This window comes from Mirounga angustirostris, unplaced genomic scaffold (assembly GCF_029215605.1).
Source record: "Mirounga angustirostris isolate CCGP_5_RB_7025 unplaced genomic scaffold, mMirAng1.0.hap1 SCAF_3, whole genome shotgun sequence".
Classification (NCBI taxonomy): domain Eukaryota; kingdom Metazoa; phylum Chordata; class Mammalia; order Carnivora; family Phocidae; genus Mirounga; species Mirounga angustirostris.
Window position 1 is genome coordinate 25,174,589 of NW_026991711.1, and position 16,305 is coordinate 25,190,893.

Consider the following 16,305-nt stretch of genomic DNA (forward strand, 5'->3'; position numbering starts at 1 on the left):
TCAAAATCCAGAATCTTATGATCTACATCAGTACAGATGGAATTGTTCAGACACATCATTTCTTGACCTGGGGACCTATGATTTAAAGAGACAATTGATCTGTCACCCAACATATCCAAGATACAATGATGAGACAGAGACAGGATAACCACAACAGATACTCATTTATCATGGAGGAGAATGAGGGGCATGAGGCAATCACTTTGGATCCATAGAAACTCTGAAATATGCTTTGAGCATATATTGCCAGGTTAGTCTATTGCAATAGTGAGAGTGTTGCATGAATAGACCTATTTTCTGCTTCCTGGATGTCTTTCCAGTCCACTGACTTAAGGATTCTTGATTTTTCCTTGTGGTTTATTCTTTTTTGTTTTCAAAAATAATTTTAAGACAACCTCTTTCATGTCTGCAATTCTCTAATTCTTGGGCATCAAAATCAAGCTAATTGAAGAGTTTAGTATTAAAATAAGTAGAAATTTATCATCTATAGAAATCTGTAACCAGAGTGGCCTATATCTGGACTAAGTATTAAAAAAAGTTTAGTATTCACCTTAACACTGGCATGTAAGATTTATATAAACTCAACAAAAAATAAATTTAAATGGTTTTACATTGCTAGAACTAATGGGTTATAGACAAAATGATATGACACTGAGATGAATGACTCTGTTTTGACATTGTGACACTCTATCCTGAGAGATCTGGAGCACCATATACTCAGAACCACAGTGATGGTTAATTTATAGTTTCATTATTTCAAGTTTTCAACAGAAGCATATCAACAAAGAAGAATGAAACCTGATTTAGTATTGTTGCAGATCCTTTGGGATATTCTTAGTTCACTGCCCTAATTAGTTACTTTTGAAAAAAATTGCTTATGCAAAAAGATAGCCTTCTCAAGTTGGTTTCTATTCACAGAAAGTTAGGGACAAAGAGACCTTTTTATAGTCTAAATTACTTCCAGTCCCTTTTAGCCCTATTGGAGGCTGGACTCTTCACCATCAAAACTTATTTAATAAATCTGTGGGCTTCCCATGTGTCCGATTATAGTTAATCCCATTTGATAAAAGCAAAACCCACAAAGAGCAAGCCCAAGAATTCTGAGAGTTCTCTATCTTTCAAGCTAGATTAAATATGTGACATGTAATGACTACAATGTAGCTATAATTATCTGAAATGTTTAGGTGTAAAGATTCATAGTTAGGGGCACCTGGCTGGCTCAGTCAGTGGAGCATGTGACTCTTGATCTCTGGGTGTAAGTTCTAGCCCCATGTTGGGTATAGAGATTACTTAAAAATAAAATCTTAAAATAAACAAGATTCATAGTTATAATTATCTGATTTGAGAAATGATTTTTCTTTTCAGAATAACTCTCCCAATGAAAAACTAGAAAGACTAAAAATTGAAAAAATAAAATAAAACATAGTTAATAAAAGTTTCTAGAAAACACTGAAGACAAAAAAAAAACTTGTGTAGGAAGAGGCTAGAAAGGAGTCAAAGATGTGGACCCTTCTCTGCTTGACAATTATCATATGGTTTCACTCATACGTGGAACATAAGTAATAACACGGAGGACCATAGGGGAAGGGAGGGAAATCTGAAGGGGGAGAAATCAGAGCGGGAGACAAACCATGAGAGACTATGGACCCCAAGAAACAAACTGAGGGTTTCAGAGGGGAGGGAAGAGTGAGGGAGGGGGTAACAGGATGATGGGTATTAAGCAGGGCACATGTCGTGATGAGCACTGGGTGTTATATGTAACTACTGAATTATTGAACACTACATCAAAAACTAAAGATGTACTATACAGTGGCTAACTGAACATAATAAAAAAAATGCAAAAAAAAAAAAAAAAGATGTGGACCTTTTATTTGTTACTACTTTCACCTCAAGGCATTTGCAAACTGGAAAGTGGTAGCTAAGGGACTAAAAGGCAGAGATTTTGATAAACTCTGGAAGCTCAGGCAAAGGCCTTCACTTCGATGGACACCAAAAAAGAGTCCAAGGAAGCACCCTGGATTTTTTAGCTGGGACAAGTTAGGAGTAAGATTGAACTGAAAATTTCATAGCCATCCCGAAGTCTGAAATCTAGATTAAATCATTTATATCCTGATTGGTCCTAGGTGTTTTTTTCCTCCTTAGCTACTCAGCAGAGACAAAAAATTCTTCCTGGATGTAGAAAATAGTATCCTATGCCCTAAAAGTTTCTGTATAATTATGCACTTGTGTCTAGCATTGAATCAGAAAACAACAGCAACAGCATGCAAATGTATAAGAATTCACTAAAAAAAGAGAACAAGTAAATAGAAACAGATGAAGAGTATTCAAAATATTCTGATCCAGCTATTAGAGTTATCAAACAAGAACTTTGAAATAATTGTATTTAATATGTTCAGCATATTAAATGAGAATGTAGGGAACTGTAAAAGACAACCAAAAACTATGAAATAATCAAGCAGAATTTATAGAAGTGAAAAAAAATTAAGATTCCAATTGATGGGACTATCAGTTGGTTAGATAGACACCTTCACCACAGCATAAAAGATGATGAAAGAAGTAAGACATGACTGGTGACATACAAGAAAATGAAGACTTTCTCCACACTCTTACATTCCACTAAAAGCAGACTAGCTTTTAGTTTCCTGAAATGTACTGCATCATCCTTCGGTTAAAGCAGGATGCCAGAAATTTGTCAGCAAGATAGAGATGGTGTTTGCCATCCCCATCACTAAATAATTACATTTCAATACTATTTAACTTGTGTATTTTGATGTATCTATTTCTTCCTTAATTTAACAAACTTTATTTGTAAACTCATGTGGTAAGTATCTAGGATTAACATTAAAGCAAGAGTGATGTGGATGGATTTCAAAACATAGGCCATGGAGACTTGAATGTGCTTTACTTCGAATTCTGCAACGTAAAATTAAAATGATTTAAAAATATACTCATGAAATTCTAAATCAGAAGTTCATGTTTGTAATCTCATTTTAAATATAAACTATTGATAAATCATATACTTACATACTGTATATAAGATACCAGAAATTGTTTTATAGAGGGAAAATAGTCATACCTCTCTATTTCATATTAAGTAGGGATTAATAATAAATGTATAAATGCATGACTAATATCAGCCCATCTCAGTGAATGATTTATTAATATTCTCATTATGAGGGCAAATTAAATGTGGGTGGATGTAGCCACAGCTATTCATTCTGAAAAAAGAATGAATAAATCAATATTGATGGAACAGAAGGATCAGAGTGATGACTATTTGGAGATAAATCTAAAAAGAACAGAGGAAGCTGTTTACAAGGAGTCCAAAATGTCAGACTAAGGAGTAATTTTGTCTGACTAAATCCTATGTATCCTTTCTCAATTTTGACACACTATTTTCAAGAAATAATTAATTGATTATCCCTAGCCCCAGATATGACTTCTAAAACTTGGGTTTCTAACTAACTCAAAGTTATGGTAACTCAAAATTTCATTTGCAAGTTTTTCCATATCACCAGCCCTATTTATCATGCTTTAAACCTGTAAGTCATTTTTTTTGTATCCACCCTGTTTATTCCCATGTTTCACCCTAATAACCCAAAGCCACTGCTATTATCACCTTCATTTATTCTCTAGATTCAGTATATCCCAGGTCTAGTCTATTAATTCTCTTTTCTTCTGAAATATATTCACTTGCTCTATTTCTGTTTTGCTCCCCAAAACTCCAGTCCAAACCATGATTGTTTACATGTTATCTTTTAAAAAAATTTTTTATTTTATTATGTTATGTTAATCACCATACATTACATCATTAGTTTTTGATGTAGTGTTCCATGATTTATTGTTTGCGTATAACACGCAGTGCTCCATGCAGAACATGCCCTCTTTAATACCCATCACCAGGCTAACCCATCCCCCCACGCTCCTCCCCTCTAGAACCCTCAGTTTGTTTCTCAGAGTCCATAGTTTCTCATGGTTTGTCTCCCCCTCCGAATACCCCCCTCTTCATTTTTCCCTTCCTACTATCTTCTTCTTTTTTTTTTAACTTATAATGTATTATTTGTTTCAGAGGTACAGGTCTGTGATTCAACAGTCTTACACAATTCACAGCACTTAATACACTCCTTTCTCTTCTTCCTGTTTTTACTATCAACTTCTCTGCATTCCCAGCATGATCTGCTTAAGTATACATCTGAATGTTTTACTCTCATCTTGACACCCTTTGGTGAATTTCCATGCAATTAAAATTCTTATCATGGCCTAAAACACTGATTATGATCAGGCTCCTGATCATGTCTCCAATCTTATTTCTTACATTACTTTTTCTTATTTGTTTTCCACCTACCCCTATACTCCCTAGATCAACTCCCATACATTATGCTCCTCAGATAATTTAGGATTTAGGTTAACAACTTAGTTTATATCTTTTTGTACCTTTTTTCTATATCTGTCAATCTCTTCTCTCTGCCTCTCTGTCTCTGCCTCTCTATGTCTGTGTGTGTGTGTGCGTGTATGCACATATTTTTCTTTCACCTGAATCTGTGTGAGATATATAGGTCTATTATGTTCTGATAGCTGTCTTTTTTTTAATTAATTATGCTAGGCACTCATGGAGCTCACCTGGCATAAAACTGTATGTATGCCTCCTTTCAGTTCTTCAAAAATTACATTTTAAAAATAGTTACCTATTTTTAAAGGTTTCTAGAGGGTAAAAATAGCTAATCTATAAATAAACAGGAATCTCACTTATAGCAGATATTTTTCCAATGACACTGGCTTGTAGAAAACACTAGGAATTCTGTGGAAATATTAATTAAATAATTTATTATATTAATTTAATTGAATTTAATAGCATGGCATATTATCAACTAAAATTGACAGCAATAATAAAATTTACCTCTAGACATGCGAGGATTCAGATATATTTCTTTATTCACACTTTCTTATGAACTTTATTAAGAGCCAGAATGAAAATGAAAACCAGGCAAAGGTCATAGTAAACTGCTCCTGCCAAACAAAGACAACCCAAGACATGAACTAACCATATAGTCTAAAGAAAGTAAGAGTTGAGAGTTGAAAGTTATGCACCAGACCTAGGAATATATATGTTCAAATTTCAGACAAAGCCGCTGGGACCCACAAAGGTTTAGTTCTAGAATATGAATGGATCAGTGTCCTAGATAGAATTATTAAGGACTGCAGAAGTCCCAGAAGACACTCTCTTCTGTAAAGCATTGAGAAATACATAAGGGAAGAGATTGTTCTCATCTTGATAAATTCTGTGTTTGTTTTCAACTCTAAGCCAGGTGTAACTGTAGGAAATATTGCCACTGAAGTGGGTTCCTTGATTTCAGTGGGGATTATGCAATCCTGGGCTAGCAGAGACGAAGTTCCATTGTTAACTGCCAAGGACATTGTAAGAACACCAACATAAAGGTAGCAGGAACATACCCATCTCAGAATGTCTTGGTCAGTATATATCTTATGTAATGGTAAGTTGATTAAAGTGTCCAAAGCAGATGGAGGCCTAGAGGACTGCTTGATCAGTATAATGACAAAGCCCTATGTCTGGTAGCCAAAAACTTTATAATATTTGCCATAAAAAAGGGTCATGAATTCTTGTCCAGTTTACAGATCTAAGACAATTTGCAAATCTAGAGCCTTTTGATCCAAGGAGTGCCCATGAAGGATTACACACATTAGGCATGTGCATATTATCAATCATCTTTAAGTCTTTTCCACAGAGACCTCAAGCCATTACCTCTGGCGATACAGTAACTCTCTGTGGTCAGATTCCCCTGGTGGTCCAAAGTGGGCAATCTGCTGTCAGCAAGCCTCCTCCCTGTGGGAGACTTCCTTCAGGAATGCCTTGAGCATCTTTGCAGTAAGTTCCAAGGTATGATTCTCCACATGGAGGCTTTCTTTTTCTTAGATTGCTGTGTTGTTACTGTCTACTAACTGGATCCTAACTGGTGCAGGGGACTCCTTTTATTTTCCATATAGTAAACATTCTTGAAATGAAAAGCTCAGGGATAAATAAACAATATAACTGAAACATAGCAAGTACATGGTGTATACTGATGTCTGGGTACATCAAGCTGGCTCAGTTTCACATAGCATTGAATCTCTGGCAAAAATACACTGGTTGATAGAGATGCAAACTAAGCATGCACATATATGAACTTTATGGTTTTTTTTTTAAGATTTTATTTATTTATTTGACAGAGTGAGACACAGTGAGAGAGGGAACACAAGCAGGGGGAGTGGGAGAGGGAGAAACAGGCTTCCCGCCGAGCAGGGAGCCCGATGCAGGGCTCGATCCCAGGACCCTGGGATCATGACCTGAGCCGAAGGCAGATGCTTAATGACTGAGCCACCCAGGCGCCCCCATATATGAACTTTAAAATACTTTTCTCAACATTGATTCTATGAGAGCCATGATACCACATTATGAGGAACATAGCAGTAGGTAATAAAAGTATTCAGATCTCATAGAAATCAATAATTTCATTATTTTGGCTCATTTTTCCCATATACATGCAATCTCTGAGTAAATAAGTAAGTATAAGTCTTTTTTATCCATATAATCATGATGATTTCTTTCTCCATATAACCCCCAATTCTATCATGTATCTACAGATCTGCATTGTATTAGCGGATATCCTCCACCCATAAAAACTACAGTTACATTATATCCATCTACACCACTGAACAGAGTAGGAGGAAACAAATAACAAAATTTATATTAAATTCCCCAAGAATATATTTATTAAAATATATATTAATACATATATTAAAAAGCTCCTTTTTAATGTAAATGGATATGGAGATATCTTAAATAAAATTTAAGAAAAAGCCAGAAACTATTGAAACCAGATCAAAAAGAAAGAGAAGACTGATTAGACATGTAAAAATTAGAAATTGACCCAGCAATTCCACTCCAAGGTATATACCTAAGAACGCTGAAAATATGTGTCTGCACAAAAATTTATATAAGAATGTTCATAACATTATTCATTATTGCCAAAAAGTTGAAATAATTCAAATATCTATGTAGTGATAAAGGATAAATAAAATACAGTATATCCATACAAAGAAATATTTTTCTGACATAAAAAAAAGTTCTGATACATTCTACCACATAAATTAACCTTTAAAATGTTAAGTATAAGAAGCTAGAAACAAATGACCACAAATTGTATTATTCCATTTTTAGGGAATATACAGAATAGGCAAATTCATAGAGACAGAAAGTAGGTTAGTAGTTGCCAGGGATCATGGAAAGAGTTGACTGGGCAATTGTTAATGGGCAATAAAGACAGGATACTTTGTATTTAGATTCCCATGATAGCTGCACAACTGTGTAATATTCCAAAACAAAACAAAACAACAACAAAAAAACCCACAAGTGAATGTACACTTTTTTTTTTTTTTTTTTTTTTTTAGAGAGAGAGTGTGTGTGCATAAGTGGAGGGGAGGGGCAGAGGAGAGGGAGCAAGAGAATCTCAAGCAGACTCTACAACTAGTGTGGAGCCCAACCCGGGGCTTGCTCTCACAACCCTAAGATCATAACCTGAGCTGAAATCAAGAGTCGGACACTTAACCAACTGAGCCAACCAGGCACCCCCTGAATATACACTTTTAAAGCATAAGTTTTATAGTGTATGAATTATATCTCAATTTAAAATTATTTCAAAAATGATTGAGGAGAAAGAAAATGTAACTATAACTACTCTTCAAAGTTGGAATCTTAAATTCACTTCTTCCTTATGAGAATCTCTTAGATACATTTTCCTTTATTTCACAAGTAATAAACAAATGGTTTCTTTGTTTTTCCAAGCTTACACAGCTAAGAAATGTTAAAGTAAGGTTTTAAACCGGCAATTGGACTTCACATCCCTGTGAGTATGATCCTTAATCACATGGGTATGAGATAAAGTCTTTTTCCTGCTAGCTCCTCACATAAGCGTATCTAATAAATGTTATGTGGGTATGGGTCTTTATTAACAATACTTCTATCACCTTTATCAAAATTACCTTCGCCTACTTTTCAGCACCAATCATATTTAACATGCTCCAGGAAACCATATTCAAAACAAAGAAATAAATGATTTTTTTCACCTGCAAACTCAATATACTTCCTATTTGGAAATTAATCATGAATATTTTTTAATCATGAATATTTTAAAATAGCCATCTATAAAAACTTAGTATTTTATATATGTTGGCAAGTCTTCAGGCAATCTGTGGTCTATGCCATTCTCTTTTTGCCACTTTTAACTTTCAATACATGCATGACTGGTAGCAAATACACCTTATTAAGTAAGCTCTTATAAGGAAAAACTTTTAACATAGGTTTTGCCATGGAAATGAATGGTAACTGAAGTCTACTTTCCTTCATGTCACTTAGTTAAGAAACAGCAGCTGTTTCATAGAAGCAGCTGTGATCTAAAAGGAATTTTTCCTCTGAACCAGGTTTGATTTCACATCCTAATATGCATGGTATAGTGTGTAAGCCATTAGTATATAGTTTAAAGTTAAAGTCCATTAGAATTTTAGACAGATATTATAGGGATTAAAATGTTGCTGTAAGAGCAGATACAACGTGCCCTCTGAATCACTGGCTGTGTATCTGAACTCATTATATTTGCCGAACTCATCGTACGATTTGGCACATTTGAAACTAATAAAAATGGAAATCCTCCATAGAACTCTAAAGCTTTCACTAATCTTTATACTTTCTGCACTTGACCTATGGTTTGATATTCAATCAATAATTACTAGCACTCATTTATGGTTGAACATTATAAACAGTATTATTCCTTTCTCCATTATTACTACTTCAAATGAAAAGAAGGGTATTTTAAAATATCTGCCATGCACATGATGAAAATAATGAACAGAAAAGCATTTTCTTCTTTAACTGCTTTTAAAAAAGGAAAATCATATATACATAGACTTAGAAGTCATTTTTGAAGTAATTTTGTCAACTTGAAATTTACATTCTCTAAGTTTTCAGAGAAACTATGTGACATACTGTCAAACAAACTATTTGCCCTTCATCTGAAACTCAATAGCAGGAAGAACATAATAATAAAATAAGGCAACAAAGTGTGATTTCTTCTAACAGAAATTTCCTAGTTTGTTTTAATGAGAGTTTAAAATGTAGGGGCGCCTGGGTGGCTCAGTCATTAAGCGTCTGCCTTCAGCTCAGGTCATGATCCCAGGGTCCTGGGATCAAGCCCCGCATTGGGCTCCCCGCTCCTCGGGAAGCCTGCTTCTCCCTCTCCCACTCCCCCTGCTTGTGTTCCCTCTCTCACTGTGTCTCTCTCTGTCAAATAAATAAATAAAATCTTTAAAAAAATAAAAATAAAAAATAAAATGTCGTCTAAGCAACTTAAAATTTATTAAAATAAAATTTATTTTTATAAGTAAACCTTTATTTTTATTTTTACCCACTTGTGCACAATTGTCTTTGTTCTTCACTTGTTTCAATATATTCAAGTTGTGATCTGGTATAATTTCCTTTCAACTTCAAAAATTTATTTTAGAATATATTGTAGCACAGGTATGCCGGTGATGATTTCTTCAATATTTATTTATTTACCTATAATGTCTTCAAATGGCAGAACAACTGAAAATTATAAATTATTTATATTCCATTTCCCTCTATCAATTTCTTACTTACATATTTTCCTTATCTTAATGATTACTATGGAAGTTGAAATATATAATCTTGTATTATATAAGTCTAGTATAAATTAATGCATTAACCACTAGCAGATAATGCAAGGGACTTAGAAAATCTTAGTCAACTACCAAATATCTATTTTGACTTAATATAAGCCTTTTCTTTTAACAATATAACAACACTGGGTAATAAAATAGGAGTCAGACTCTTATATAAGCAAATTAGAACAAAACCTTTAACCCAGTTGACTGTTTAATACAAAAACAAACCACAAGAAGAAAGAAAATAATAAATATGAAGAGAAGGAAAAATGGTCAAACTCAGAAAGGAAATGGCAAAACAGTAAGAGAAAAGTAATTGTGACACAGGAAAAAAAAAGTAAGGAATGGTAAGAAATAATATACCTTATCTCTGTAATAAAAATATTTTATATTCTATCTATATTCAGATATTTACTTGGAAAATGACACATATGCTTATATATAAACAGAAGTACATTTTTATTATATGCATAAACAAAGGCCTATATTTATAATATTTATGTGGTAGCATTCACAGTATGATTTTCCTGAGAATGCAAAAAATTGATCAACATAAAACTTATGTAAGATAAGTTATATGAAAAATTCAGCCCTCAAAAAAAAAAAAGAAAAATTCAGCCCTCAAATTTCAGAAGTTGTAATCTTAGAATTAAGATATGGATATAGCAAAGTAGAAATCACCAAAAACTCTACAGTATCTTAAAAAGATATTAAAATAGTCAATTCAAATCTCAAAGTAGATTTAAAAACCAAAGTTGAAATATATTTGTAATAATGAAAAAGAAACCATACTATACTTTTCTAAAATAGTTTGAACCACCTCTCGCCCTCTGCACCACTACCACCTGCTTTTAGCCACTCTTCTCTCTCATCTGAATTATCTTAGCTCATGATACGTCTACTTTTATCTTCCATGGTCTACTCTCAACCCAACAGTCAAAGTGATTTTAACCTAAAGCAAATTGCTTTCCTTTTTAAATCAAGACCTCCATGGCTTTCTGTTTAACAAAGTCAAACCTAAAGTCCTTATAATTTCCTGAAATCCTTTCCGTCCAATGACCTGACTTCTTCTTCCATCCTCAGTCCCACTGTCACCACAATGCTCTTTGATCTTCCTTTTTTGCAAGCATTGAGGAAATCCTAACTTTCTGCTTCTGTAATACGTTTCAGTATCATTTATCACTTTCAAGCTCCCAGTGCCGATGTCTATTTTTCAGGTCCTCATATGTGCTGCCTGGATTATTATAAATCTCCCATTTCCCTTCTGATCTCTAATCTTTTGCTGTTCCAATGACATTTACACCTTACTGACCAGAATGATCTTCCAAAATTTTAAATTCGATCTTGTTAACCTACTGTTCAAAAAGCCTCCACCTATATTCCATACACTCGAAAAAAGGCTTCCAGAATATTTAGAATTGAGTCTCTCCAGCTTGATCACAATTCTAGGATGATTTTACTGATTTCTTCATTTACAGAATAAATTCTGCAATTTCACATTTCAAGACTTTTGTGTAAATTATTATTTGTGTAAATTATTGTTGCTGGAAGCCCTTCCTTATTTCTCAATTTCTATCCTTCTCACTTTGGCCTAGATCAATTTACAATTTAACTGATCCTCTAAGGAGCCTTTCTGAGTTATCCCAGACTTCTGAGATGCATTTATATTCCTATTGATGGTATTTGCAATGATCTCCCTGGAAAACAGGGACTATGTATTTTTGTTTTTGTTTTGAAATCATAACTCTCGCTATTACTTACAGCTATGCTTAGAAAATAAATGGCCTGTAAATAATATGTCTTGCTGTCACTTTCCCCATTAGCTTCATGGTGATAATAATATTTAGCCTGTCTGCCTTGCAGCATTTTTAGATTTAAGTAAGATGCATGGGATACACTTTCTCAACTGGTAACCATGATGAAAATATGTCAGTGTTATTCACTGAGAAGTCCCTTTCCTGATAGTGAGTTTATTGATATTGGAAAGCTAGAGCAGGAAAAAAAAGTGAATTTAAAGTGAATTTTCTCTTGAATTAGTATAAAGATTTTTAATATCCTCTGCTACGAACATAGACCAAAAAGAATGTATTATTAGTGTATTTTTGAGGGACAAGTCAAAATAGCATCTCTGGTGCTATTACCTGAAAAAGTCATAATTTTTCATGACATATTATGGGAAAAATGATGTTAACTACATAGTCTAAAGGCAAGGAAGGCAGGGTGTCCAAAATGTGATCGCTTTAACTGCCTTCAACACAAGCATTCAAGGTTAAGCCACTTTCATCTCTTGACATGTGCAATTATAATAGTTTTTTTTACTGTATATATCATGAGTGTTAATCCATATTGTGAGTATTTTTCAAGTATATTATTTTTCTTTGCTTATTGTTTGTTTTGTCTAATAAAGTTTAAACATAATATATTCAACTCTATCGATATTTACTTTTTAATTATTTTCAGATATAAGTGATATGTAATATTACATTATTTTCATTATATTAGGTTACAACATAATGAGCCAATATTTGCATATATTGTATATATTTTGTAGGTTGCCTTTTCATTTTGTTAATGGTTTGTTGATGGTGTCCTATGAATTATTTTATAAAAGACTAAACCAAAACTATCAAATGAAAAATACTAACAATCCCAAATCTACTGAAGCAATTAGAATCTTTAATTGTTCCAAAATAACAACTCTAGACATAGATGTCCTCTAGTGAATCCACTGAAACATTAAAAAAACAAAAAAGGATAGAGAAGATGTAGTGTGTGTGCAATTATATGATGGAATATTACTCAACCATAAAAAAAGAATGGAATCTTACCATTTGTGACAACATGGATGTAAATACAACGGTATTTAATCAAGTCTCTTTTCAATGAACTAGAGGGTATCATGCTAAGTAAAATAAGTCAGAGAAATCACAAATACCATATGATTTCACTTATGTGTGGAATCTGAAAAACAAAACAAATGAACAAACAAACAAAAGAAATAGACTCTTAAATACAGAGCACAAACTGGTGGTTGCCAGAGGGGAGGTGGGTGGGGGGATCGGCAAAATAGGAGAAGGGCATTAAGAGATATAAACTTCCAGATTAAAAATAAATAAATAAAATTTTAAAACTCATCTTTATGCAAATACCTAGAGAATTAAAAATCTAGAACAAATTCCCACATTGTAACACAACAATACTATCTTGAAACATAGACCTGAAAAAATATAGATGTCTGGCATGTGTTCTATATGTATATAATCTCCTTACACAGCAGAATACAATACAATACAGGGGAAATCTGCTTTTCAGTCGAGTTCCTTACTTCTCCTTACTCAACAGTTGTTAGGGAGAACTGCTCTATATCAAGAGTATAATGTATTCACTGAGGCTCTCCAGAATCTAATATGACATGTCAGCCCATTCAATTATCAAAAGTTTGGCTGGTTCATGTCCTCTGAGCATACACTGTCCTTTTTTTGGTGCTAGGCTTGCTCACTGGTAGGCCACATCCCAAATTTTGCTACTGGCTTTAAGAATGGAGCATCCCATCTCTTGCTTAATCTATGAAGTGTTCATCAACTGGTGTTTATTTCTCTTATATTTCCTTGCATCTGGGGTTGTTGATGATTTTAAAGGAAAATATGATTTTTTAAAATTAATCCAATGACTTATTATTACAGAGCCAGTGAAAATATTTCATATCCTTCTCTATGCTAATCAAAGATATCTTTCTAAATTCATTTTTAACATTCTCAATTTACTTTCTTTTTTTAAAATTTTTTATTGTTATGTTAATCACCATACATTACATCATTAGTTTTTGATGTAGTGTTCCATGATTCATTGTTTGTGCAAATCATCCAGTGCTCCATGCAGAACGTGCCCTCTTTAATACCCATCACCAGGCTAACCCATCCTCCCACCCCCCTCCCCTCTAGAACCCTCAGTTTGTTTTTCAGAGTCCTTCATCTCTCCTGGTTCGTCTCCCCCACCGATTTCACCCCAATTCATTCTTCCCCTCCTGCTATCTTCTTTTTTTTTTTTTTAAACATATAATGTATTATTTGTTTCAGAGGTATAGATCTGTGATTCAACAGTCTTGCACAATTCACAGCGCTCACCATAGCACATACCCTCCCCAGTGTCTATCACCCAGCCACCCCATCCCCCCCACCCCCCACCACTCCAGCAATCCTCAGTTTGTTTCCTGAGATTAAGAATTCCTCATATCAGTGAGGTCAGATGATACATGTCTTTCTCTAATAGCCAAACTGTGGAAAGAGCCAAGATGTCCATCGACAGATGAATGGATAAAGAAGATGTGGTGTATATATTCAATGGAATATTATGCAGCCATCAAAAGGAATGAGATCTTGCCATTTGCAACGATGTGGATGGAACTGGAAGGTGTTATGCTGAGCGAAATAAGTCAATCAATTTACTTTCTTTTAAGTTATTAAAAGGAGGAAAATTAGCAAGTCATCAAAAGAAAATTTATAATACCATACTGTTTTGATTACTATAACTTTGTAGTATAATGTGAAATCAGGATTGTGACACTTCCAGCTGTGTTTTTCTTTTTCGAGATTGCTTTTGCTATTTTGGGTCTTTTGTGGTTCCATACAGATCTTAGGATTCTTTGTTCTGGTTCTGTGAAAAATGTGTGATGTGTAAAAATATTGAATCACAATGATGTACACTCGAAACTAGTAAGATATTGTATGTTGATTATATTTCAATAAAAAAGGAAAAGAAAAACTTACCAAATGTTTAATTGAATTTCTCCCAAAAATATTAAAATGATAGGACTACAACAAATTATATGTTTTTGGTGAATTTATAATTTGGGAAGAATGAACAAATAATACCTAAAAATATTTCTTGCTCCATAACAAATTGAAGGTAACATGAAAAGGTTTTAAGATTTTGTTTTTGTTTTTTTTTCTCTACAACTTGTTTGGAGATGGCAGTGATGTTTAAGAAAAAAAAAATGTCTTTTCAGAAGTACCAGAGCAATTATTATTTCCTGGACCGTGTTGACAGTATAATCCCTGGGGTTTTTTTGAAAAAGAGCTAGTGTAACTGAAAAATAATATGTAAAAAAAATTTTTTTTTTATTTAAAACATTACTCTTTTAGATGCATAGCTCAGTCACAAGATATTTTGCTGTTACAATCATGGTAAGGGAAGCTTTAAAGTATGAACAATATGCTGTCCTTGGCCCAAGGGAATCTGCCTCCCTGTAAAGTGAAAATGGGATATGGGAATTGAGTTCTGTTGCCAGAATTTCCAACACTCTCTTAGGAGCCTGTTCTTTAGGAGCAATACATTTAATTTCCACCTGCAGAGAAGAGCCTTTAACCTTCTGCAGCAGGAGATCTAGGTTCACACCCCTATTCTTCCCAGGATAAAATGCATTAAGACTGGGCCATACCTAATCATGTGTCTTGGTTGCCCTAAAGCATAGAAAATCAAAGGAATTTTCTTACTAGATTCACAATGTTGTTTCAAGGAGAAAAGAAGCATATTTGATTTGATAGGGATATTTCATCACTTTATAATACAAGATATTACCGAGGAACTTGTCTTTTATCATACCCTGCCTCATATTTTTCCTTCAAGTGTTTATCAGATGAATTATATTCGCCTATTGGCATGACCTCTAATGATGGTGAGAGACATCCAAAAGTAGCAAGGTAAATCTTTCTGCTTATAGGAATCATCTACTGGGCAAAGATGTAGGTGTATATTTTGTTCTAAAATCACCATTCTATCATGTCCTTCCTAACTTAAAAAATCAGTAGTTGCCCCTCAATGCCATCAGATCAGAACAAGGAATCTTTAACTTATTATTTAAGACCATTAAGAAAGGAACCCCTGTATTATTTTCCACATTACCTACTAATGCATAGTGCTATAAAATGGCCATCTTATTAAAATTAGAACCGATAGTTACTCGTGCACATAATTTCATCTAAAAGACGTCTTCCCATATTCTAAAACTACTTCTTCTGGGAATTTTCCACTAACTACCTCACTCTATGTCATTTTAGATTTGTCCTGAACTTTTACGATATTTAATCAAGTCTCTTTTCTTTCCTTGTTTTGTTATTTAAATATCTTTTGTATATACACTTAACACACACACACACAGAGCTTTGAAAATCTATAGTAAAGAAGCAGGGTGTATTTTATTCCAGTAGTAAGTGCATTTTAAAATGATCAAACTGCTATTTTTTACCAAGATTTTAAACTGATAAGAACAGATACTACACTTGATCCTAGCCAAAAGGCCGAGAAGCTATTACCAAGATTTTAGATACATTTTAAAATCCTAATTCTTAACGATCATAGGCAATGGCATCTCATTCTTTGAATAAGGAAATCAAAACTTGGAAAGCTGGTATGCCTTGCAAATTTGCAAAGATATTTAAATGTCAGAACCAGGATTCCAGATAGGTCCATTAAATTCCCAAAACTTTTTCTCTCCATCTTCATTGTAGTCCAGCCCATTTTGTTTCTCAACGGATTTTTTTGTCATCAGTGTCTTCAATGGCTTCTGCATAACTT

The 16,305-nt window shown here is 33.7% G+C and overlaps 1 pseudogene; it reads right to left on the reverse strand.

The window, feature by feature from the left end:
- Positions 1 to 15,936: 15,936 nt before the first annotated feature.
- On the reverse strand, positions 15,937 to 16,040 carry LOC123840124 (U2 spliceosomal RNA; annotated as a pseudogene).
- Positions 16,041 to 16,305: the final 265 nt, after the last annotated feature.